This window comes from Simochromis diagramma, unplaced genomic scaffold (assembly GCF_900408965.1).
Source record: "Simochromis diagramma unplaced genomic scaffold, fSimDia1.1 OVJJ01000557.1, whole genome shotgun sequence".
Lineage (NCBI taxonomy): Eukaryota > Metazoa > Chordata > Actinopteri > Cichliformes > Cichlidae > Simochromis > Simochromis diagramma.
This window is the reverse complement of record NW_024387156.1, coordinates 357,340-380,960: the sequence shown is the minus strand read 5'-3', so window position 1 is coordinate 380,960 and position 23,621 is coordinate 357,340. Positions and strand designations below refer to the sequence as shown.

At 43.5% G+C, this 23,621-nt stretch overlaps 1 long non-coding RNA gene across 1 annotated transcript; it reads right to left on the bottom strand.

Annotated features, from left to right (window-relative positions):
• Positions 1 to 19,285: 19,285 nt before the first annotated feature.
• LOC120744145 lies at positions 19,286 to 20,285 on the bottom strand. Its single transcript, XR_005698301.1, has 4 exons — positions 20,107 to 20,285; positions 19,725 to 19,990; positions 19,526 to 19,612; positions 19,286 to 19,405 (listed from the first exon to the last, which is right to left on the bottom strand). It is a non-coding gene; the product is annotated as an uncharacterized LOC120744145 (long non-coding RNA).
• Positions 20,286 to 23,621: the final 3,336 nt, after the last annotated feature.

The following is a 23,621-nucleotide window of genomic DNA, read 5'->3' as shown; positions in this document are numbered from 1 at the left end:
GGGACCATAATTTACTTGTGATAGATTAGAAATATTCTTAGTTAGAATTATTCCCAAGTATTTAAGTGTTTCAGCTTCCCAATTTATATTATAATTATCTCGTAAAGTGTTAGATGCTGTATAGTTTTGTGTCATTACCTGTGTTTTGTTTAGGTTTCGCCTCTGTCAGTGCGCCCCAGGGCAGCTGTGGCTACAATGTAGCTTGCCATAGCCAGTGTGTGAATGTGTGTGTGAATGGCTGAATGACTGAATGTAGTGTGAAGCGCTTTGGGGTCCTTAGGGACTAGAAAAGCGCTATACAAATGCAGGCCATTTACCATTTACCATTTAGTTTATAACCAGACAGTTCCCCAAAAATGGATAGAGAGGACATCAACTACTCAAATGATTCTTCAGGTTCCTTCAAAAAGACCAAGACATCATCTGCAAACATTGCAACTTTTTGTTCTTCCCCAGCAACTACAATACCTTTAATTTTGGTATTGTTTCTTATAAACTGACCAAGAGGCTCAATATAAAGTGCAAATAAAAGTGGTGAGACTGGACAACCCTGCCTGGTCCCTCTTTCTAGAGTAAATGATTCAGATAAATCTCCATTGACTTTCACGCGAGCCCTTGGTTTATCTTAAAGGGATTGTATTATTAAAATGAATTTATTGTGAAAACCAAAAGTCTTCAGTACCCTATAAAGAAAAAGCCATCTGACTGAACCAAAGGCTTTCTCAGCGTCCAGTCTCACCAACATTGCCTGGACCCCATCTCTGTTTATTTGTTCAATAACATGTAGGGAACGCCTTATGTTGTCCAGTGTTTGCCTTTGTTGGATGAAACCACACTGATCCAGGTCTATTATGTCAGGTAAGATTTTTTCTAATCTCCGTGCCAGAATTGCTGTAAATAGTTTATAGTCCAAATTTAATACACTAATCGGTCGATAACCGTTACATTCTGTCCTATCTTTACCCTCTTTGGGAATGATGGAAATAACTGCTTCCTTCCACGAAGGGGGTAATTTACCCTTTTGCATAATCCAGTTGAATGTATTCAATAGAATAGGAAGCAAGTCCTCTTTAAGGTTTTTATACCACTCTGCAGTGTACCCATCCGAACCCGGGGTCTTGGCTACTTTTTTTTTTTTTTTTTTTTAAGAATAAGAATAACTTTATTTATCCCAAGGGAAATTCTTTTGTCATGTACATGCTCAAAGCAGCAGGAGAGACAGAGGAACAGATGAATAAGATATACAATATATACAATAAGAATAGTAGTATACAGTAATATACAGTAGGGAGTCAATTCTTCATACTACTCAGACATGCAATAAAATATTACTACATACCTAAAGTGACTAAACACACAAGAGGTGGTGCTTGTAAGCACTTTATGGTAAGTCTGCTTTTTGTGTATTCCAGCTGAGTTACATGAGATTCCAAAGAAAGTCTAACGATAACACAATAGGATTAAGATATTTTTTTAAATATAGACTTATTGGTGTTCCTCGCCTTTACAGTTATCTACACTTGGCCTTCCTCTGAAAGACAAATGACTGCCAGAAATATCTGTGTGATATGGAGGTGTTTGAGAGCAGTTTGAAAGCATGTTTATTCTATTAACTTATTTATTAAATTTCCATTGATTACTTAGTAAAATTCTCTTTTTTGAATCATACATTAGCCCGTGCTAACAGAGCGTTTAATTGTTATTTCCTGGCATGAGAGAAGCTTCTGTAATTAGAGAGGAAATGCAGGGTTATTTTTGTGTTAGATAACAGTGGCAGGGAGGAAACAGTGGGTTACTACTAACAGCTGTACTGAAAAGACGTATATACTTCTGTGGACCTCTTTTTTAGTGCTTAGAATTATTAGGCATTCTTAACGTTACATTGAAGTTTCTTAGTTATCTGGTCTAATGTGCCTTTGCTACACAACAACGGCAACAACTGTAAGCTATTAAGATCATACTACAATAAGAGTGAATAACAGTATGGATTTTTATCAGAGAACATCTGGGATGATGTAGAACATAGTTTTATGAACAATGCCAGGGAATAATCAAGCACTTCTGGTTCACTTCTTGTGAGAGTGGTCCTAATATATATGAACAACTCTGAGTAACTGCAGTACATATCATTCCTCAAATGTAACTCACACAGAAGTGAATGAAGAGACCTCAAAACACCATCATAAGCTCCTTTTCACACAGAGAGGGTTGCAGACTGAAATTTTAAAAAAGAAATTCAACTAAAACTATTAAAGTTTTCAAACTAGCGGGGGGGCTAGGAGGAGGAGTTGGCCGTCCGACTGCGGTCTGGAGTGTGGGGCCTCCCTGCTGCTGCGGAGTTGGGGCGGTCTGCCTCCCCCCACCGCAGGGAAAAGGGTAACACCACCTGGGTCTGGGTGCAGTTCCCCCCTCCAGGGGCAAGGGTACCTAGACCCGGTTTGTAGAGTACGCTTGGGGAGTGTGATCGTGTGTACAGCGTCTCTTTATGTCTGTCTCCACGTTGGTTGAGTGTGGAGTAAGTGCATATGAGAGCATGAGGGTGGGAATGGATGTTTGTATATGTGTGTGCCTGTATTTCTGTGTCTATATGTCAGGTTGGGTGTCAGGCGCCACCTCTCTGGGGACATCTTAGGCCCTCCAAGGTTTGGAGGCCTATCTCCCCCCACCACCACTTCCCCTGCCAGTGGCGGACTCCCTCAGACATCGGTGCGTTGGTGGTTCTTTGTGTCCGGGGATGGGCGTCCAGTTACACACTGGCTCACTCCTTGGCGGCCGCTTATCGGGGCCTGGAGCCTGGGGCTCGCTCGGGCCACCTCGGAGGTGGGGTGCCCCCGGCCTCTCGGCCTGGGGCTCGGTCACTCAGGCACGGCTGGCTGCCGGCGGAGCTCACGGGCGCGTCACTGCAACTCCCCCTGGCTTCTGCTCCGCGGCTGCTGAGTGAGCCCTCATCTGGGACTCTCCTCAGCTCTTTCTGGGACAGTGGCGCGGCTGCCCCTCTGTTGGTCTTCCTTGGTCTCTTGTGTTCTGAGGGCCTCTGGATGTCTGGAGTTTTGATCTCCTCCATACCTGCTTCATACCCTGGAGGACGGGGCTGTGGCCCCCCCACACCCTCTAGCAGATCATTACATGAAGGAACCTTTAAAAAAAAAAAAAAACAAGCGCGTCCATGCTCACAGGTGTACACACGGGTGATCACACCCACAAACTACACCCTTTTTGGCTCCTACCTCAAAGCACACTGTGTTCTGTTGATCTTATGTGCTGCACAATAATGTTTAATATTTAGTATTTACTGTCATATTCCCATATATCATTGTGATGTTGTTTATTCTATTACTCTTGTTCTCTTCTGCTTGTTTTCTTTTTTCTTTCTCAGCAGGTGACCCAGGTGATTGATATATGCATTTTTTTTTCTTCTTTTTTTTCTGCTCATTCTGTTGGTTTTTGGTTTTTGCCCTTCTCCCCCGTCCCTCTTCTCAGCTGTTTCTCTTTCCCTCTTTCTTTCTCCCCTTCTTTCCCCCAGTCAAGTCTGTCCCGTACTCAGTAAGTGAAAATAAAATGAACAATAAAAGGTGAATCAAATGGACCATTACGGCAAAGCTGGGATGGTCAATTTGGTAAAGTAAATCCGTTGGGCATCTTTCTTTGCCTTTAGACAACAATTCTGATGGCAAAAGAGCCAAACGGGACAGGCAAAAAAAAAATAAAAAAATAAAATAAATTTTTCAAAATGTTTATCTTTGTGTTTTCCTTTTTTTTTTTTTTTTGCCTGTCCCGTTTGGCTCTTTTGCCATCAGAATTACTGTCTAAAGGCAAAGAAAGATGCCCAACGGATTTACTTTACCAAATTGACCATCCCAGCCTTGCTATAATGGTCCATTTGATTCACCTTTTATTGTGTATTTTATTTTCACTTGTTGAATACGGGACAGACTTGACTGGGGGAAAGAAGGGGGAAAAGAAAGAGGGAAAGAGAAACAGCTGAGAAGAGGGACGGGGGAGAAGGGCAAAAAACAAAAAGCAACAGAATGGGCAGAAAAAAAGAATAAAAAAAGAGAAAAAAAAAAGAGAAAAAAAATGCATATATTGATCACCTGTTGAGAAAGAAAAAAGAAAACAAGCAGAAGAGAACAAGAGTAATAGAATAAACAACATCACAATGATATATGGGAATATGACAGTAAATACTAAATATTAAACATTATTGTGCAGCACATAAGATCAACAGAACACAGTGTGCTTTGAGGTAGGAGCCAAAAAGGGTGTAGTTTGTGGGTGTGATCACCCGTGTGTACACCTGTGAGCATGGACGCGCTTGTTTTTTTAAAAGGTTCCTTCATGTAATGATCTGCTAGAGGGTGTGGGGGGCCCACTGCCCCGTCCTCCAGGGTATGAAGCAGGTATGGAGGAGATCAAAACTCCAGACATCCAGAGGCCCCCAGAACACAAGAGACCAAGGAAGACTAACAGAGGGGCAGCCGCGCCACTGTCCCAGTAAGAGCTGAGGAGAGTCCCAGATGAGGGCTCACCCAGCAGCCGCGGAGCAGAAGCCAGGGGGAGTTGCAGTGACGCGCCCATGAGCTCCGCCGGCAGCCAGCTGTGCCTGAGTGACCGAGCCCCAGGCCGAGAGGCCGGGGGCACCCCACCTCCGAAGTGGCCCGAGCGAGCCCCAGGCTCCAGGCCCCGATAAGCGGCCGCCAAGGAGTGAGCCGGTGTGTACCTGGACACCCACCCCCAGACACAAAGAACCACCAACGCACCGATGTCTGAGGGAGTCCGCCACTGGCAGGGGAAGTGGTGGTGGGGGGAGATAGGCCTCCATACCTTGGAGGGCCTGAGATGTCCCCAGAGAGGTGGCATCTGATACCCAACCTGACATATAGACACAGACATACAGGCACACACAGATACAAACATCCATTCCCACCCTCATGCTCTCATATGCACTTACTCCACAGACATAAAGAGACGCTGTACACACGATCACACTCCCCAAGCGTACTCTACGAACCGGGTCTAGGTACCCTTGCCCCTGGAGGGGGGAACTGCACCCAGACCCAGGTGGTGTTACCCTTTTCCCTGCAGTGGGGAGAGGCAGACCGCCCCGACTCCTCAGCAGCAGGGAGGCCCCACACTCCAGACCGCAGTCGGACGGCCAACTCCTCCTCCTAGCCCCCCCGCTCCAGCAGGCCGCAGAGAATGGGGGTGAGAGAAGACTCCAAACCTCCCTCCACCCGCTCATTGTAGTGTTGATGCATGTGTGTTCTAAGGTGCATTTAAAACCCAGGAGGGCATGGAGCTACCTGCCAGAGAGCAGCAGGTAAGCGCATAGCCCCTCCTGCTAGCCCTCAATGTCTATGTGTATTTAAAATTGAGAGGTGGGCAACGACGCCAGGGGTGAGGTGTACACCCTGATGGTCTATTGGAGTCCGTGTATCGTGCCCACCCCCAAGATCCTATATGTATGTGTAATGAGAGTGTGAGTAATGTGAATGTCTAAGTTGTGGGATAAAATTGAGGCAGAGGCAGCCAGAAGGGGACAGAGGGGGGGGGGGGGGGGGTAGCCTCCTCTGCACCCTGGTGACATACCCCTACTCCAAGGCCCTGCATGTGTGGGTGGTTGTGGTGGAGCGGGAAGAGGGAGGTAGCTGGAGATGGGGAGGGAAGGAAGGGAGGGGAAAGTGACCCCTCCCTGGGGCCAGCTCCCCCGCTGACCCCAGTAGGCACCCCCATACTCCATGACCAGCCAGGGAAAGGGGGCCCAGGCCCATCCAGACCGGGGCCCAGTGCAGCAGCGCCTCCCGGCCCCACAGAGCCCGGGACAGTCCACCCAACCCCACCACAGAGAAAACTGCACCCACCCCACCATCCACTCATCTTCCAGACTACATAAGACAATAGACGCCCAGGCTGAGATCTTCCTCCACCTCTCCTGTATCTCTCCCTCCTGCAGAGAGAGTTCCTGAAGAGAGGAAAGCTCCTGCAAGATGTGACAATCTCCCCCACCAGTTGAAGAGCCCCCCAGGTGGCTCGACGCACCGGCGGCACCCTGCGCCAGGGCCGGGCCCCCATGCACCCACCCGCCCACAACCCCAGCAACACACCAACCAGGACCCAAGCCCCCGAGGCCCGCCCAGAATCAGAATCAGAATCAGAAACTTTATTGTCATTGTCACGAGAACAACGAAATGAAGAATGGTCCCCGATCATTGCATCATCCCTAGCAATATCAAAATATAAATAAAACAATAAAATTCAATAAATAAAATAGATAGAATACTTAAAATACTAATAAGATGTAACAGTAAAACATTCACATACGTTCCCACACACATGCTTCAGACCGTGCATAGATTAACACAAGAGTGGCGTGATGGCGTGATTTTCAGCAGCTCGGAGGTGTTCACACTCCAGGAAAGGTTCTCCTCTATATTGACTCCCAGGAAGCGGAAGCTTGCCACCCTTTCTACACAGTCCCCATTTATGAATAGTGGTTGGATCTCTGCCTTTTTCCTTCTGAAATCTATTATGAGTTCTTTGGTTTTTGAAGTGTTGAGGAGGAGGTTATTGGCCTTACACCATGACGTCAGCTGCTCCACCTCGTCTCTGTACGTAGACTTGTCTCCCTTGGAAATGAGCCCCACCACTGTGGTGTCATCTGCAAATTTCACAAAGATGTTGCTGTGGTGGCGAGGAGTGCAGTCGTGTGTGTAGAGAGAGTAGAGCAGTGGACTGAGCACACAGCCCTGGGGTGAGCCAGTGCTGAGACTCAGGGCTGAGGATGTGTGATGGCCAACTCTGACTCTCTGTCTACGGCCCGAGAGGAAGCTGTTGATCCACATGCAGGTGCTGTATGGAAGCCCCAGGTCTTGTAGCTTGGCCACCAGTTTGTGTGGAAGGATGGTGTTAAAAGCTGAGCAGTAATCCACGAAGAGCATCCGCACATAGCTACCATGCTCTTCCAGGTGAGTTAATGCAGCATGGAGTGCTGTGGCTACAGCGTCTTCCGTGGACCGGTTTGCTCTGTAGGCAAACTGGTGTGGATCCAGGCTGCAGGGCAGGGCTGCTGTGATGTGTCTGCGGACCAGCTTCTCAAAGCATTTCATTACCACTGGGGTGAGTGCCACCGGTCTGTAGTCATTCAGGCCGGTGATGTGGGGCTTCTTAGGCAAGGGGACTATGGTGGAGGACTTCAGGCAGAGTGGGACAGTCGCCTGTGCGAGGGATTTGTTGAAGATCCTGGTGAAGATCCCAGCCAGCTGTTCTGCACAATCCCTCAATATTCGACCTGGCACACCATCAGGACCCGCCGCCTTCCTCGGGTTAACAGCCTGCAGCATGCGCCTCACCTCGTGCTCTTCCAGGGTGAGGGTGGTGCTGCTATGGGTGGCGTGTTGCTGCTGCGGCTCCAATACCTCCGGTACCCTGGTCTCAAAGCGGGCGAAGAAGATATTCAGCTCCTCTGCCAGCTCCAGGTCACCGTCCGCAGCTCCGAGATTGATCTTATAGTTGGTTAGGTGCTGGATGCCTTGCCACACCTGCCGGCTGGTATTACTCTTCAGATGGTCCTCAATCCTCCTCCTATAGTCCCCCTTTGCCTCTCTGATGCCTCTCTTCAGGTTGGATCGGGCTGTGGTGTAGTAATCCCTGTTACCAGACCTGAACGCAATGTTCCTCTCCTTCAGCAGCTGCCTGACCTCCCGGGTCATCCAGGGCTTTTGGTTGGGATAAGCCCGGATCCGTTTGACTGCTGTAACAGTGTCTGTGCAGTGTTTTATATAGCAGAGGACACTGTCTGTGAACATTTCCAAGTCCTGATGTTCAAAGATATCCCAGTTAGTCCTGTCAAAACAGTCCTGCAGCTGCTGAGAGGCACCCTCTGGCCATATGGTAATATTCTTTGTGATGGTAAGAGCAGTTTTCTTGAGGGGGGCATATGCAGGGATTAGAAACAGTGACAAGTGGTCAGACTGACCCAGATGTGGCAAAGGTCTGGCCCTGTAGCCCATTTTGATGTTGGAATAAACTTTGTCCAGAATCTTGTCACCCCTAGTGGCACACTTGACGTGCTGGTGGAATTTGGGGATTGCTCTTTTTAAGTCTGCGTGATTGAAGTCCCCTGCTACGATATGTACAGCGTCAGGGTAAGTGCTCTGTTTATTATTGATGTTTGTATGCAGGAGTGCAATCGCCGAGTTAGCATTAGCATCTGGTGGTATGTAAACAGCTGTTATTATGACAACGGTGAACTCCCTAGGTAGGTAGATGGGCCTGCATTTAACAGTCAGATATTCAATGTCCGGTAAACAGTGATGGTCTAGGTTCAAGGTTCAAGGTTCAAGGTTCTTTATTTGTCACATGCATAGTTATACAAGTATAACACACAGTGAAATGTAGCCTGACATGCTCCTCGACATGTGCAAAAATTGGGGGGGGGGGGGGGGGGGGGGAGTAGAGGAAGAACATTATGTATATATATATATATATATATATATATATATATATATATATATATATATATATATATATATATATATGTAGTATATACACTGGGTGAATGTGCAGTAGTAGCAGCAAGCAGGTGAATTCTGTACATTAATATGAATAGACATCTGACTATTTTACAGGATAGACAATATAAACATATTTAAAATTAAAAGGAATTGAAATGTACATTGTGCCTTGGTTTAGTGTCTGGAAGAGAGTCCTGTCTCAGTCAATTATAGATGATGTGAGAGGGCGGGTGTGTGTGTTTAGGGCACGGATGGCTTGGGGATAGAAGCTCCTCTTGAGTCTCTCTGTCCTTGCCCGGAAGATGCGGAACCTTCTACCAGATTGCAGAAGTTGGAACAGTTTGTTGCCAGGATGGGACGGGTCCTTCAGTATCTGCGCTGCTCTAGTCCGGCATCTCCTGGTGTAGGTGTCCTGAAGCGGGGGGAGAGCAATCCTGCAGCAGCGTTCTGCTGTACGGATCACTCTCTGGAGAGCTTTTTGGTCCTTCACACAGCTGTTCCCAAACCACGATGTCATGTTCTGTGTGAGGATGCTCTCCACAGCGCCTGTATAGAAAATCCTGAGGATCTTTGGAGAGACCCTGAACTTCCTCAGTTGTCGTAGGTGATACAGGCGCTGCCTAGCCTTTTTGGTCTGGACCTGAATGTGGGCAGCCCATGTCAGGTCTGAGGAGATGTGGACACCAAGATACTTGAAGGACTGCACCCTCTCCACTGGAGCTCCATTGATGATGATGGGCTTGTAGTCTCTGTGCTGACCCCTTCTGAAGTCCACCACCAGCTCCTTGGTCTTGCTGACGTTCAGCTGGAGGTGGTTGTCCTGGCACCACGATGCCAGATTCTTCACTTCATCCATGTAGGCCGCCTCATCGTTGTTGGAGATGGCACCCAACACCACTGTGTCGTCAGCAAACTTCACAATGGTGTTGGAGCCATGGGTGGCCACACAGTCTGAAGTGTAGAGGGAGTAGAGCAGTGGCGAGAGGACACATCCCTGAGGTGCTCCTGTGTTGATGGTGATGCTGTTGGAGAAGCACCTGCCCACCCTCACCACCTGAGTTCTGCCAGTGAGGAAGTCCAACACCCATGCACACAGACGGCTGTTAAGTCCCAGATCCCTCAGCTTTGTGAACAGTCTGCAGGGCACTATTGTGTTAAACGCTGAACTGTAATCAACAAACAGCATTCTCACATAGTTACCCTGTTTCTTGTCCACGTGGCTGAGAGTGGTGTGTAGGACGTGGGCGATGGCATCCTCTGTGGATCTGTTGGATCTGTAGGCGAACTGCAGCGGATCTGTGGTGTCTGGGATGGAGGAGGAGATGATGTTCTTCAGCAGCCTCTCAAACACCTTCATTACTACCGAGGTCAGTGCAACTGGCCAGTAATCGTTCAGGGATGAGGGTTTGCTGTTCTTGGGCACAGGGATGATGGTGGATCTTTTGAAGCATGTGGGGACCACAGACTTCGCCAGGGACTCGTTGAAGATGTAGGTGAACACACCTGCTAGCTGGTCAGCACAGCAGCGCAGCAGACGGCCGGTGATGCCGTCTGGCCCCGCCGCTTTCCTTGTGTTCACTCTCCTCAGTGCCGCTCGGACGTCATGCTCCGCGATGCTGGTCACCGGTCTCTCGCTGATGACGTCACTGTCCTCGGTAGTCAGGCGGTAGATAGCATTAGCCGCCTGGCTAACCTCGAAACGGGCGTAGAACCGATTCAGCTCGTTGGTGAATGCAGAGTCGGCGTTGATCGGCGCAGTGTCCCTGGCTTTGTAGTCCGTAATGGTGCGTAGTCCGTGCCACATACTCCGTGTGTCGCCCTGGTGGAAGCGGGACTCCACACGTTCCCGGTACCTGCGTTTGGCATCTCTCACCGCGCGCCGCACGCCGCATGAGGCCGCTTTGTAGGCGCTCATATCGCCAGTGGCGAGACCCGCGTTGTAGGAGGCGGTCCTGGCGTTTACTGCAGTGCGGATCGATCTGTCCATCCACGGTTTCTGGTTTGGGAATGTGGTGACTCTCGCAGTGGGGATAATCTCCTCCGCTAGCATATTGACGAAGCATACTGCTACTTCCGTAAACTCGTTGATGTCGACTGCGCATGCTCTGAACATGTCCCAGTCTACGTCGTTGAGTGCGTCCTGTAGTGTAGCTTCTGATTGGGCAGTCCACCGTTTTACCTCCCTCTTGGTCACGTCTTCCCTCCGTATGCTTTGTTTATACTGGGGAATGAGGAAGATGGCGTTGTGGTCAGACTTCCCAAAAGCCGGGTGTGAGACAGCTTTGTAGCCCTGAGACAGCTTTGTAGCCCTGTAGTCTATTATCACTGTGTTGGTACACCAGCTGTTGTTCACATACATACAGAGCCCCCCTCCTTTGCGCTTACCGGAGTCCACTGTTCGGTCATGTCGCTCGCTGTGTGGTATAGCCTGCTAGCTCAATAGCAGAGTCTGGAATGGATTGATGTAGCCAGGATTCAGTGATAAGAAGGATGCATGAGTCTTTGATGAAGTTATTCGCTGCTATTTGCAACCTCAATTCGTCCAACTTGTTCGCGAGGGATCTGGCATTTGTGATGAATAGGCTGGGGAGCGGTGGTTTGAGTGGCTGCCTCCGTAGCCTGGCTAGCGCGCCGGCCCTGCAGCCTCGCCGTCTCCTTCTCTCTCGACGCCGTCTGCGCCTCCACCCCGAAGGGATAACAATCCATGGGGAGCCCGGACTCCTCGCTATTTCCACCGGTATCTTGTGTAAGCGGACAAATTTGCTAGTCACGCTCTCGCGGTAACTTACTCCAATCTTGAGGAGATCATGTCGGCTATAGATGTTATTCGCTTGGCTGGTAGAACACAAAAACAAACATATGGCGTACAAAATTATCCAAACATAGCATCGATCGGTAGAACACTGAGCTGCTGCAACTACGTGCGCCGCCATCTTTGCGGGCCCCAGCCCAGAGACGGAGCACCCCCAGAACCTCACGCCCATCCCGGACCCACCCAGGGGCAGCCAGGCTACCAGGTCAGTAACCCACGTCCGTCAGCACAGACCCTCCCCTAGCCCCGCTGCACGTAGCCACGAGGAAACAGTCACCTGAGAGCCAACAGAGCCCCTAACCGGACATGACCACTACCCCGGGTTGAGCCCCCCAAGGAAGATGCCTCCGGGGAACCCCCCGATGCCCTAAGCCTATCCCTACCCCCACACCAATCACAACAGTGAAGGCGGGACCAAACTATGACCCCCCACCCCCACTAGGTGATGGAGCTGATCAAAGGAGCCCAGAGCAATTGACCTGATGTGGTGGCAGAGGCTGTATCAAGACTAATGTAATCTAATAGATAATTTCTATATTGGTTAGAATTAAGATTATTTTTATTTTTCCAGTTCATGAGGACTGTTTTCTTGGCTATGCATAGGGCAGTGAAAACCATATGGGCTATATTCTTTTCTGAAGTGACATTATCCAAGCTGCCCAACAAACACACTAAGGGGGAAGTTGGAATGTTACATTTCAGACACTTTGATAAGTCCTCACATATCTCGCGCCAAAACTTCTGAACTGGTGGACAGAACCAAAGAGCGTGGATATAATTGTCCGGTGAATTGGTTTGGCAGTGTGAGCAGTTGTTGGTAGACGTAAAGCCCATCTTGAACATCCGATGACCTGTATAGTGCACTCTATGTAATATTTTGTATTGAATTAATTGAAGACTGGGATTTCTGTTTGAGGATTTTTTATTTTAAGAATTGTGTTTTCCAATCTCTGTTTACGCAGTTTATAGGCTAAGACTTTAGAGGATTTTCTTCCTATCTCATAATATTTCTGCTTTAAAAAAATAATTTTCTTTTGAGTTTCTTGTGTATAAATTTCATCAATTTCGACCTGTATTTTTTTTATTTCTTTTTTTTTAATCTCAGAATTACCTTTGTATCCATCTTCCCGTTGTAGTTGTTTTAACTTTGCCTGAAGGTTGACTAATTTTTGAAGCTTTATCTTTTTCAGATGGGAGGTCATTGAAATTATTTTTCCTCTCATTACTGCCTATAAGGTATCCCATAATATGATTTGCGACACTTCCCCGGTATCATTTAATTCAAGAAAATCCTTTATTTCTTCTCTTAACTTTTGTTTTAGTATGGGATCGTTTAATATGGTTGAATTCAGTTTCCACAGCACCTTCCTTGCTTTCTTCTCTAAACTCAAAGACAGTGAAATAGGGCTATGATCTGAAAGATCTATCGTTTTAATGTGACATCCCTTTACTCTAGTACAATCATTACTGACCATAAAGAAATAGTCTATTCTAGAATAAGTCCTGTGGGGACAGGAGTAGTGGGTATAGTCCCTGCTTTTAGGATGTAACTCTCTCCAAACATCAATTATCCCCAATTCCTCCATCAATTGATTAAATTTTTTTGTAAGAGCATTTGAGCTAATAGATGCTCCAGACACATCTAATTTAGGATTCAATCTAATATTAAAATCACCTCCACAGATTACCAGACCTTGTGAATTCACCATTAAATCAAATATTTGTTTATATATTGTCCAGTTACTTCCCGGAGGAATATACACATTTATAAACGTCATTTCCTGACCTTCAATTTTACCCGTAATTTTTATAAACCTTCCCTCCCCATCCTGTAGTTCTGATATATGTTCATAATTAATTGTATTTGAAATAAGTATAGCAACTCCTCTCCTATGTCCTCCCTTGTATGAAGACGAAAATACGTTTTTAAAACCTTGTCTTCTCAATTTATCATGTTCTGATTGACTCAGGGTCTCCTGGAGGAAAGCCACCTGTGCCTTTTCCCTTTTTAATTTAGACAAAATCTTACTTCTTTTGACTGGATTTAGAACTCCATTTACATTGAAGGATATTAATTCAATTGGTTCTCCCTGCATTCATACCTTACAATTTCCCCTTTTCTCCCCCACTTCATATAAGCTGCTGCCTTGTAAACACAGTAAAACAAAAATTGCCACCAACAAACTAACAAAAATAAACAAATAAATAAAAACAAATAAATAAAGTTGTGAACACTTAACAGTTCTCCCTCTTCTGACTTCCACCCACACGGTCCTCTTTCTGACCTGTAGCAAGTCCGAGGGAAAGCCTCCAACCCAAAATGAGTTGCAGGGCCCTCTACTGTGGTAACAGTCATGATGGTCCTCTCCCCTTTTGTCCCTTTACTTCGATCAAATTACTTAACACATTTATGTTAAGTGTGGCTCTTTATCTTGTCTTAACCGTCGATTGTCACTACTAAAGTCCATTTGTTATAGTTAGGATTAAGTTTAACCTGTATTATCCAGTGATGAACGTCTGAACGCTCGCAGTTTGTTTTTGAAGCTGCGTGGCTTCGCCGCCTCCGAAGAACGCCTTGTTCGCACGGGCTGCCATGCTGCTCGCTGAATCCTCTCCCAAAGTGACACTGGTTTTTCAATCACTTTTACTGACAGTTCCCGGCTCGCCATGTCCGCCGTTGCCTCTTCCACCGTGTCATACGTTATCTTTCCATCTTCATAATGTACTCTCAAACGGACTGGATACAGGGTTTGGAAACGTATTTTGTTTTCCTTTAATGCACGCCTGGCTTCAGCATATTCCTTCCGCTTTTTCAGAACTGCTGGAGCGTAGTCATGGTCGATGCTAATTAGGTGATTATCCATAGTGAAACCTTTTTTCTGCCATGCCAGACGGATCACCTCTTCCTTCATTTTAAAACTCTGGAATCTAACAAGGATAGATCTGGGCTTCACGTCTGGTGGAGGCTGCGGACCCAGGCCCCGGTGCGCTCTTTCAATGTGCATCTCCGTTGAGGCAGGGATTCCCAAATTTTCTTTCAGGACTTTCTCGATAAACGCTACCATTGCTTTTGCGTTTCCTTCTGCGCCCTCAGGTATTCCATATATTCTCACATTCTCTCTCCTCGAGCGGCCCTCCTGGTCTGTTAACTTCTCTTGTAGCTGCTCTTGCATTCGCAGCAGGCTTGTTAACACTTCTTCCATATCTTGTAGTTTCCTCTCATTTCCCTCAATCCTGCTCTCAGCTTCATCCAATCTAGCATTTGTCTTTGTGAACTCTCCCTTAATTTCTTGTCGATATTCACGTAGTTCTTTAAGTATTAATTTGTTCATCACTTCTTCCTCCGTGTTAGCTTCACCAGACATGTCTTCGCCAGAGCTAACAGTAGCGGCATCATGCGCAAGCAAATTTGCCTCTTTTGTCGTTTGCGTAGTAGTCTTCCTGCTTTTTTGTTTCGTGGCCATCGTTACCCTATCCAGAAATTCACTAAGACTATTTTTGTCGTAGTAAATTGACTTTATGGGGTGATTCCTGGATTTTGATCGAGAGACTACGGTCTAAGCTACCATCGCTTAGTTGCCCCCCGGAACCGGAGGACTGTAGTTTCCGCTTATGTGCTGAACGGCAGTTCAGAGTACCCGGTCTTCTTGGAATCATTTGGTGGGGTGCTCGAGGGTGCTCCATCTGATGACTCTGTTGTCTTACTGAGCTTCAAAACTTACATGTGCATTGACACAGAATGATGATCTGTTCCTGAGTCACTGACAAGAAAATCCTCTCAAATGATTTGTTGCTCTCATAGTCCTACACTTTCCTAACAATTAAAACAAGAAAAAGCTTTATCTCCCAGCAGGGAATTGAACCCTGGTGTCTCACATGCTACTCTAGTAAGGTGTGCCCCATCATGAACGTGCTGCAGTACTAAATTTAACCACAACAGTGGACACTTTGAGAGGCTGTTTCATTTATATACACCTTTGTGTTTCAGGTTCGACATCAGACAGCGCTCCTCTGTGGTCAGAGAGGGTATTACATCCATACTAAAAAGAGCAACCATAGATAATTTAAGGATTAAGAAATTTGGGTTTGTTCAAAATCACTACCCTTTCAGCTTGTCCGTGGCCAAAAGTGTCCACCAACAGATTAAGTCTGTAATTTTTATTATTTTTATATTGTTGTTTTTTTTGCCATTTTTTCTGCATAAAGCTTTTAACTAACTTCAGTTCTTTTCATAAATATAATTTTGTATCATTGCAGTGCTACTGGAATTTCTTGTATTATTAATAGTAGAGTCTGCGACATGTAATTGATTCACATCAACATTGATTATAATTCTTTGTTATTTTTGTGCAGGGAGAGCAAAATCATAAAAACTCCCTCTCAGCTTGTTCGTGGCCAAAAATTGCCACCCCTTGTTTATGTTTACAAAATGCTATAAAATTAATATATATTTAAGAAAATTCCACTTTCATTGATTTATTTTGTTTTAATTGGCATCAGTGCTCTTCATGAAAATCAAAATTTCATTCAAATTCAGAATTTTAACCTTTAAATACCAGTTAGATCAGCGGTCTCCAACCTTTTTTGCGCCACGGACCGGTTTATGCCCGACAATATTTTCATGGACCGGGCTTTAAGGTGTCGCGGATAAATACAACAAAATAAAACTAGTACCGGTACCGAAAAAAAGAAGATTTATTCATAACACATGTGAAAAGACCCAGGAAAACCAAGTTAACGATAAAAACGATAACAAAATAACGCTGAAAACTGATAAAAACCCTGAAAACCATACATTTCACACCTGAGCCTCAACTTTCGTGGCCAATGACTCACGGACTGGTACCGGTCCGAGGCCCGAGGGTTGGGGACCGCTGAGTTAGATCACAGAACCCTAAGAACTCATAAATGGAAAAAAAATCATAAAATCCCAATTTTTTTCCAAATAATACATGCCATCTGATTTATTTCCTAACCCTGATAGAGGTTACATGCATAGCAATAATTAATAGTATCAATGACTTTTATGCATCTTTGTTTTTTTGTGCAGTGACAGAAAAACATAAAAACCCTGGTCCTTTAACCGCGTTACACAGGGAACTGCATAAAGGGTGAGCCCTGGTTTGATATCAGTAGGTACTGGATTATAGAGCAGTCTCTCTTCAGTAGTGGGACCCACATGGTTTTCCCTTCATGAGGGATCCACTCAGTCGCCGGCTCCTCGTTCTCAGAAAATGCTCCTACGTTCTTTTCCATCTGCTGCTCGCTTTTTATGAAAAGTACAAGAGTAAAAGTGCTTTTAGCATGTACTTTGTTGAGAATAGATTCCTTAATATAGATCAGAGTTAAAGAGAATATAGTTTGGGATTGCTTGTAATATTACAATATGGCAGTTAATGGGTATAGAAAATAGGCCTGGATTGGGAACAAAGAACTGGGGTGCAGGGCAGGAGGACAATCAACCCCCACCCCCAGGGCAAGAAGTAAGAGTTACTGAGAGTGAGGGGCAGACAAAGGGCAAACGGACACTACCTTAAAAAGGAGATGGGGGTCAGGGTGTCAGCACCCTTGGCCACTGTACTACAGGGAGTGCAGAATTATTAGGCAAATGAGTATTTTGTCCACATCATCCTCTTCATGCATGTTGTCTTACTCCAAGCTGTATAGGCTCGAAAGCCTACTACCAATTAAGCATATTAGGTGATGTGCATCTCTGTAAAGAGAAGGGGTGTGGTCTAATGACATCAACACCCTATATCAGGTGTGCATAATTATTAGGCAACGTCCTTTCCTTTGGCAAAATGGGTCAAAAGAAGGACTTGACAGGCTCAGAAAAGTCAAAAATAGTGAGATATCTTGCAGAGGGATGCAGCAGTCTCAAAATTGCAAAGCTTCTGAAGCGTGATCATCGAACAATCAAGCGTTTCATTCAAATTAGTCAACAGGGTCGCAAGAAGCGTGTGGAAAAACCAAGGCGCAAAATAACTGCCCATGAACTGAGAAAAGTCAATTGTGCAGCTGCCAAGATGCCACTTGCCACCAGTTTGGCCATATTTCAGAGCTGCAACATCACTGGAGTGCCCAAAAGCACAAGGTGTGCAATACTCAGAGACATGGCCAAGGTAAGAAAGGCTGAAAGACGACCACTACTGAGCAAGACACACAAGCTGAAATGTCAAGACTGGGCCAAGAAATATCTCAAGACTGATTTTTCTAAGGTTTTATGGACTGATGAAATGACAGTGAGTCTTGATAGGGTCAGATGGATGGGCCCGTGGCTGGATTGGTAAAGGGCAGAGAGCTCCAGTCCGACTCAGACGCCAGCAAGGTGGAGGTGGAGTACTGGTTTGGGCTGGTATCATCAAAGATGAGCTTGTGGGGCCTTTTCGGGTTGAGGATGGAGTCAAGCTCAACTCCCAGTCCTACTGCCAGTTTCTGGAAGACACCTTCTTCAAGCAGTGGTACAGGAAGAAGTCTGCATCCTTCAAGAAAAACATGATTTTCATGCAGGACAATGCTCCATCACACGCGTCCAAGTACTCCACAGCGTGGCTGGCAAGAAAGGGTATGAAAGAAGAAAAACTAATGACATGGCCACCTTGTTCACCTGATCTGAACCCCATTGAGAACCTGTGGTCCATCATCAAATGTGAGATTTACAAGGAGGGAAAACAGTACACCTCTCTGAACAGTGTCTGGGAGGCTGTGGTTGCTGCTGCACGCAATGTTGATGGTGAACAGATCAAAACACTGACAGAATCCATGGATGGCAGGCTTTTGAGTGTCCTTGCAAAGAAAGGTGGCTATATTGGTCGCTGATTTGTTTGTTCTGTCTGTTTTTGTTTTGTTTTTGAATGTCAGAAATGTATATTTGTGAATGTGGAGATGTTATATTGGTTTCACTGGTAAAAATAAATAATTGAAATGGGTATATATTTATTTTTTGTTAAGTTGCCTAATAATTATGCACAGTAATAGTCACCTCCACACACAGATATCCCCCTAAAATAGCTAAAACTAAAAACAAACTAAAAACTACTTCCAAAAACATTCAGCTTTGATATTAATGAGTTTTTTGGGTTCATTGAGAACATGGTTGTTGTTCAATAATAAAATTATTCCTCAAAAATACAACTTGCCTAATAATTCTGCACTCCCTGTAGGTGTTTACTGTAGGGGGGAGGAGACCAGAGGTTATAACTGTAACTGTTGTGTGAGTTCTTTAGATCAGCCTTTAGCATAGGACTGCATAGGAATGCAGTGTGCTGATCTCCAGATGTATCTGTAAGAATAATGGGTAATAAAAGGATTGTGTAAAACATGGAAACATCTCAGCGTGGTCTCTACCAGGACCAAAAGAATCGCAGAGACCGGCGTTGTCTCAACAGCTTCAAAGCTAAGTTTGACTGGGAACCTCAAAGCTCAATAGCCTGCATCAACAGAAATTCACTGCAGCCTATGTAATATTTGATGCGTCATTATTTATTCCAGTCTGTCTTGCAAATACATGTTTGTGCTGCAATGTCATGCACAAACAATTAGATCCTTAAGATCAAACTTATGTCAAAATTGTTTCATTCTTTTGGTCCATTGGAGTGTGGTAAGCCATCAAACATCGCTATTGGAAACTAAGAATATTACATGTAATTGCTTGTTTGGCCAAAAATGGGTAAATGGTGTCATTTGGTAAAAAACATTAAAAACTACAATTTTCATGTGTTGAGTTTAGAATGAAAGCAATTTTACCTAAATTGCATGATTTAGTACTGTAAATAACAAGGAATCAAAAAAGGTGGTTATAATGGGTTTCAATTGGCCAAAAATGGCCACGATAGAGCCAAGAGGAACAATTTGATGTATAGTGTATATTATTGATGTATTTAAGGAGCTGAAGTTAAAAATTGAAAAATCTGACTGATTTTGTCTTGCAAGAGGTCTCTTTCTCTCAGTAGGCTTTGCAGCAGGTTGTTGCAGCAGGAACATAAGTGGGTTGAATTCGACTGAAATTGCTCGGTCTGGCACATGTCTTCTATCACAGAGGTGTTGCAAGGAAACTGATTGATATCCTCTTTTGAATAAACTGGAAATAAACATAATTTGTGGGTCATATTTGTTTTTAACTTTCCATCAGAAAACATGTTACAGTACTTATGATACATTTATTTTCCATTATAAATATATATTTGTGTTCACAACTTACCGGCAAGGTGCAGGGAGATATTGAGGATGGCTTGTAAGATACATAATACTCCTAAAGTTACAATCCCCATCCTCAGGAGTCTTCTTTCTGTAAACATACAGATAAATACATAGTACATTCACAATAGTGAGACAGCTTTCTGATTACTTCAAAATCGTGACTGTTTCTCTTTTAGTTTGCATTTTTCTCATATTCTTACCTGATTGAGCAGAGTTGATGCTGCTTGTTCCAGTTTTGACCTTTTTTCCCCCAAGGTCATGTATGGTGGAATACTCAGAAAGCTCTAATTCTTCTGCCATGAGGTTAACTTACAGTAAGATGGGTTAGTCGTGCCTCAGTTTCTGTGTCCTGGCATCTGTTGTTTCTCAAATGTGGCGAGTTGCCTTCACATTATTTTCTAAAGAAAAAGCTGCTCTTGATTTGAGGAAGTGTTTTCATTGTGGTTTTATGTTGATGAGTCAGCCTCTTGAAAGATTAAATTCAGATTTAATTTTAGTTTCGAAAATTATGTTTCTGTACATAGTTGATTAATCACATTTATCTTTCTACTTAATTTATAATCCATTTGCATAAATACCCACCCGCCTTTTAAAGACTTCATTCTTTATGCATTTTAAAATGGTCACAAACTCAACAGAGAACCAATTTGTTAAGGTCTTGAACCAGGCTGGTCAAATTTGCTATAAATTGATCTGCAACAGCAAGCAGTTCATTTTGTTTGTCAATCAATGTTGTCAGCAGATTTCAGTCTACAGTTATGATTTTCTAAAGGACAAAGGTAAAAATGTTTATTGCAAGAATTTTGATATTCAGGTAATATCACTTACAAATACTTGTGATGTTATGATCTCACACTGTTCTGGTTGCAGAGACTTTTGCTGTTCAGTCATTTGGTCAGCTTCTCCTTCTGGACTGTGATCCAAACTAAGACTTTATCAACAAATACCCACATATCTCAGCAATGAAATTGGGAATGGAAAGCCAAGGGCCATGGGGAAGAGTCATAATGATTTGACTGATCACCTACTTCTCATCTACTGGAACCATCAGCGAAAAGAAGAAAGAAAAGAAACACATCACGCAAGAATGATCTTGATCAAAAGAATTCAACAGATTTATTGAGCACATTTACTTATACTCCCCTACAGCACAAATCCTTTTAATTTGGGTACTCAATATACTTTCTCCAAGTTCCAGCCTCAAGCCAAGATTTTCATTTTATCATTGAAATGTTGCCATTTATACCACTGATGGAACAGATTTAACATTTCATAGTTTTGAAAAGCTCTAAAAAAATTAGTTTCATACTATTTTTTTCAATATTCTTTTATTCTTTTTATAGCCATAACACAGATTTATCTCATGATTGCATGCAATTCTTAAAGGTATACATGCATGCAAATTGTGTTTACATATGCAAATGATTCAAATTAACATACTCTAAATATGTTTTATAAATAAATGTAAAACTTATAACATAACCCTGTGCAAAAAAAAGAGTCCTCATTTAAAAATTCTTAAATATTCTTAACAACTAAATGTAAAACAGATGTACAGTATAAGGTAAACACAACAGTTGGATAGTGTAAGCCAGGAACACAGTGTGACAGAAACACTGGTGTCATTCAGAACAGCTAATTAAAACAAAGCCAACAGTGTTAATGAAAAGTGATTAGTGAATGCTCTGTAGTTCTCATTGCTGTCAGTTTAACTGTGACCAAATTATCATCAAAGAAAGACTTGATGATTTCAAGAAGGTTTGTTGGCAAAAGAAGATTATCAACCCTATTCTGAAAAAAAAGGGATGCCCAGTAAAATGTAAATAAAAACTGAATTTAAAGATTTGCAAATCTCACAACCCCAAATTTTATTCACAAAAAAACCCATCAAAAACACACTTTACATACTTCACAAGTATGTAAAGTTTTTTTATTAAGCGCAAGCAATCAGACAAGCAATCACAAAGTGGTGTACACAAAAGGCTAAACTAAACATGAACATTAAACTCCCAGGACCTGGCGTCCACATATGTGGACATCACATTTTGGGTTGTCTAGACCAAAATACTAATTTTGCTCTACAAGGGCCTGATATCCACTTATGAGGGTGTTGTACTTCCACTGTTCTATCAAAATGTAAAGCGAATGTCCTCATATATGGAAACAAAAATCAGGTTAAAAAAAACAAACATGTAAATTTTTTGTTTTTACATTCATCAGGTCCTAATCAGCCCAAATAGCAAAGAAAATTAAAAATGCATGCCATGAAAGAGTTTGGGTCTTAGGAGGTTAAGTGTGAAAAAAATGAAATAAGATATAGTAAAATAAACTGGTAGTTTCAAAATAAGTAAAACATAATTCAATAAAAAATTCTCAGGAAAAAAAAAATAAATAAATAAAAAAAATTGAAAAATCTGAAAAAAAATCGAGACCCTTGGAAAGTTTCATTCCATTTGCTTTAACACAGCGAAAATGGCTGAAAAAAGTGAAGTGGCCACAAATGGCCACCATAGAGCCCAGAGGGTTAAGAGAGTTTAAGAAACTTGAGGGAGTGAGATAAACAAATACATGTAACTACAAAAGAAAAAAATGGGAGAGAATAAGAGAAATGATGCAGGGTTTAGCTTCGTTAAACTTTTTTCAAATGCAGCTTTATTAAAAAATGTTTGAACATTTTGTGGCTTCACACAATACTTCTAGGTTTTCAGCCATTTTTCATTATTTTCAAATGCTTTCATTCCGTCTGCACAGGAAAAATAAAATCTGATGATAATTACTTTTGTGAGTCTAATTTTCCAGAATGGAAGCAAAACAGCATTTATGTTTATGCCACAGTTTAACACGGTTAAGCAAACTTTTCAGAACTGCTTTGAAAGTATTCACATGAGCCCTATCCCTCCATAGAGATCTACCCTCCAGCTGTTAGAGCAGGGGCGGAGCGTGGGGGTGGCTTACTGGGCTTAAGCCCGGGTTGTTTTGTCAGAAGCCCGGGGTCTTTTGGAGTGTAATTTTTTCATAGTTAGATGCCTGGCTGACAACTGTATAAAACAAAAAGTACACACAATATTCGAAGCACATAGTGCACACTGGGAATTTACGACTGTGCGTGAATCCCCCCTGATATTGGTATGATCCGAGCTCAGGCACTAAGCGACTGAGCGAGGGGGCGGGGCAGCTGCTGTCTGTGAGTCCGCTGTTGGAGAAACGGAGCCAGCCATACTAAGGAGAGCTTAAGTTTGACCAGGTACCAAAGCAAATCATTCATACCGTACAAATAATGTAAATATGACGGTGCATCACGAAAGATTGATATCAAACTGATCACTTGACCAATATTACGTTACTTGCTGTTCAAGTGAATCAACAAATGGCGAAATGAAAAGCCGAACAAATGCTATTTTTTTTAGAGAGTCTTAGCTTACGTGTGTTTATTTCATATTTTCAGTTCTTACCCTCCCCGACTAAATCGGTTTCAGTTATGTACTGAAATATAAGAATGGACATTAGAGGGTTCTTTCAAAGAAAAAACTCAGGTAAATGTTATTTTATATATTATGCTTTGTATGTTGTTCAGTATATTTCTATGCAAAACAAGAGGGATTTCAGTACACAGCAGGATATTCACATTTGTAACCAGCTATTTACATACACTTTAGGGAGAAAACATAAAACATTTTTACTGTAAAACATCAATTTAGAGTAAACTTTTGTTTTAGATAAATATTGAAATATCTTTTGAATTAGTTAAATGTCAGAATAAAGAGAGACAGAGCTGTCTATTTTTTATCACTTTGATCAAATTTGTGAGTACATGTACACTAAGTTTGTTAATTAATAAGAAACTCCAGACGATTCCATTGTGAGCTGAAGAAGCTTCTGATAGGTTAGTAGAGTCCATGTGAGTAAATTGGTGGCACAGCTGTGGATGCATATAAGGCAAAACACAGAGCCTGTTTCTTTGACATGGGAAAATCAAGAGATGTCAACCAAAACACCAGGAAAAGAACTGTGGAGCTCCATAAGTGTGGCTCAAGTTTGAATACAATTTGGTGCAATTTGCAATTAAGAAATACAGATAGTTTCTCTCTTTACTCTTA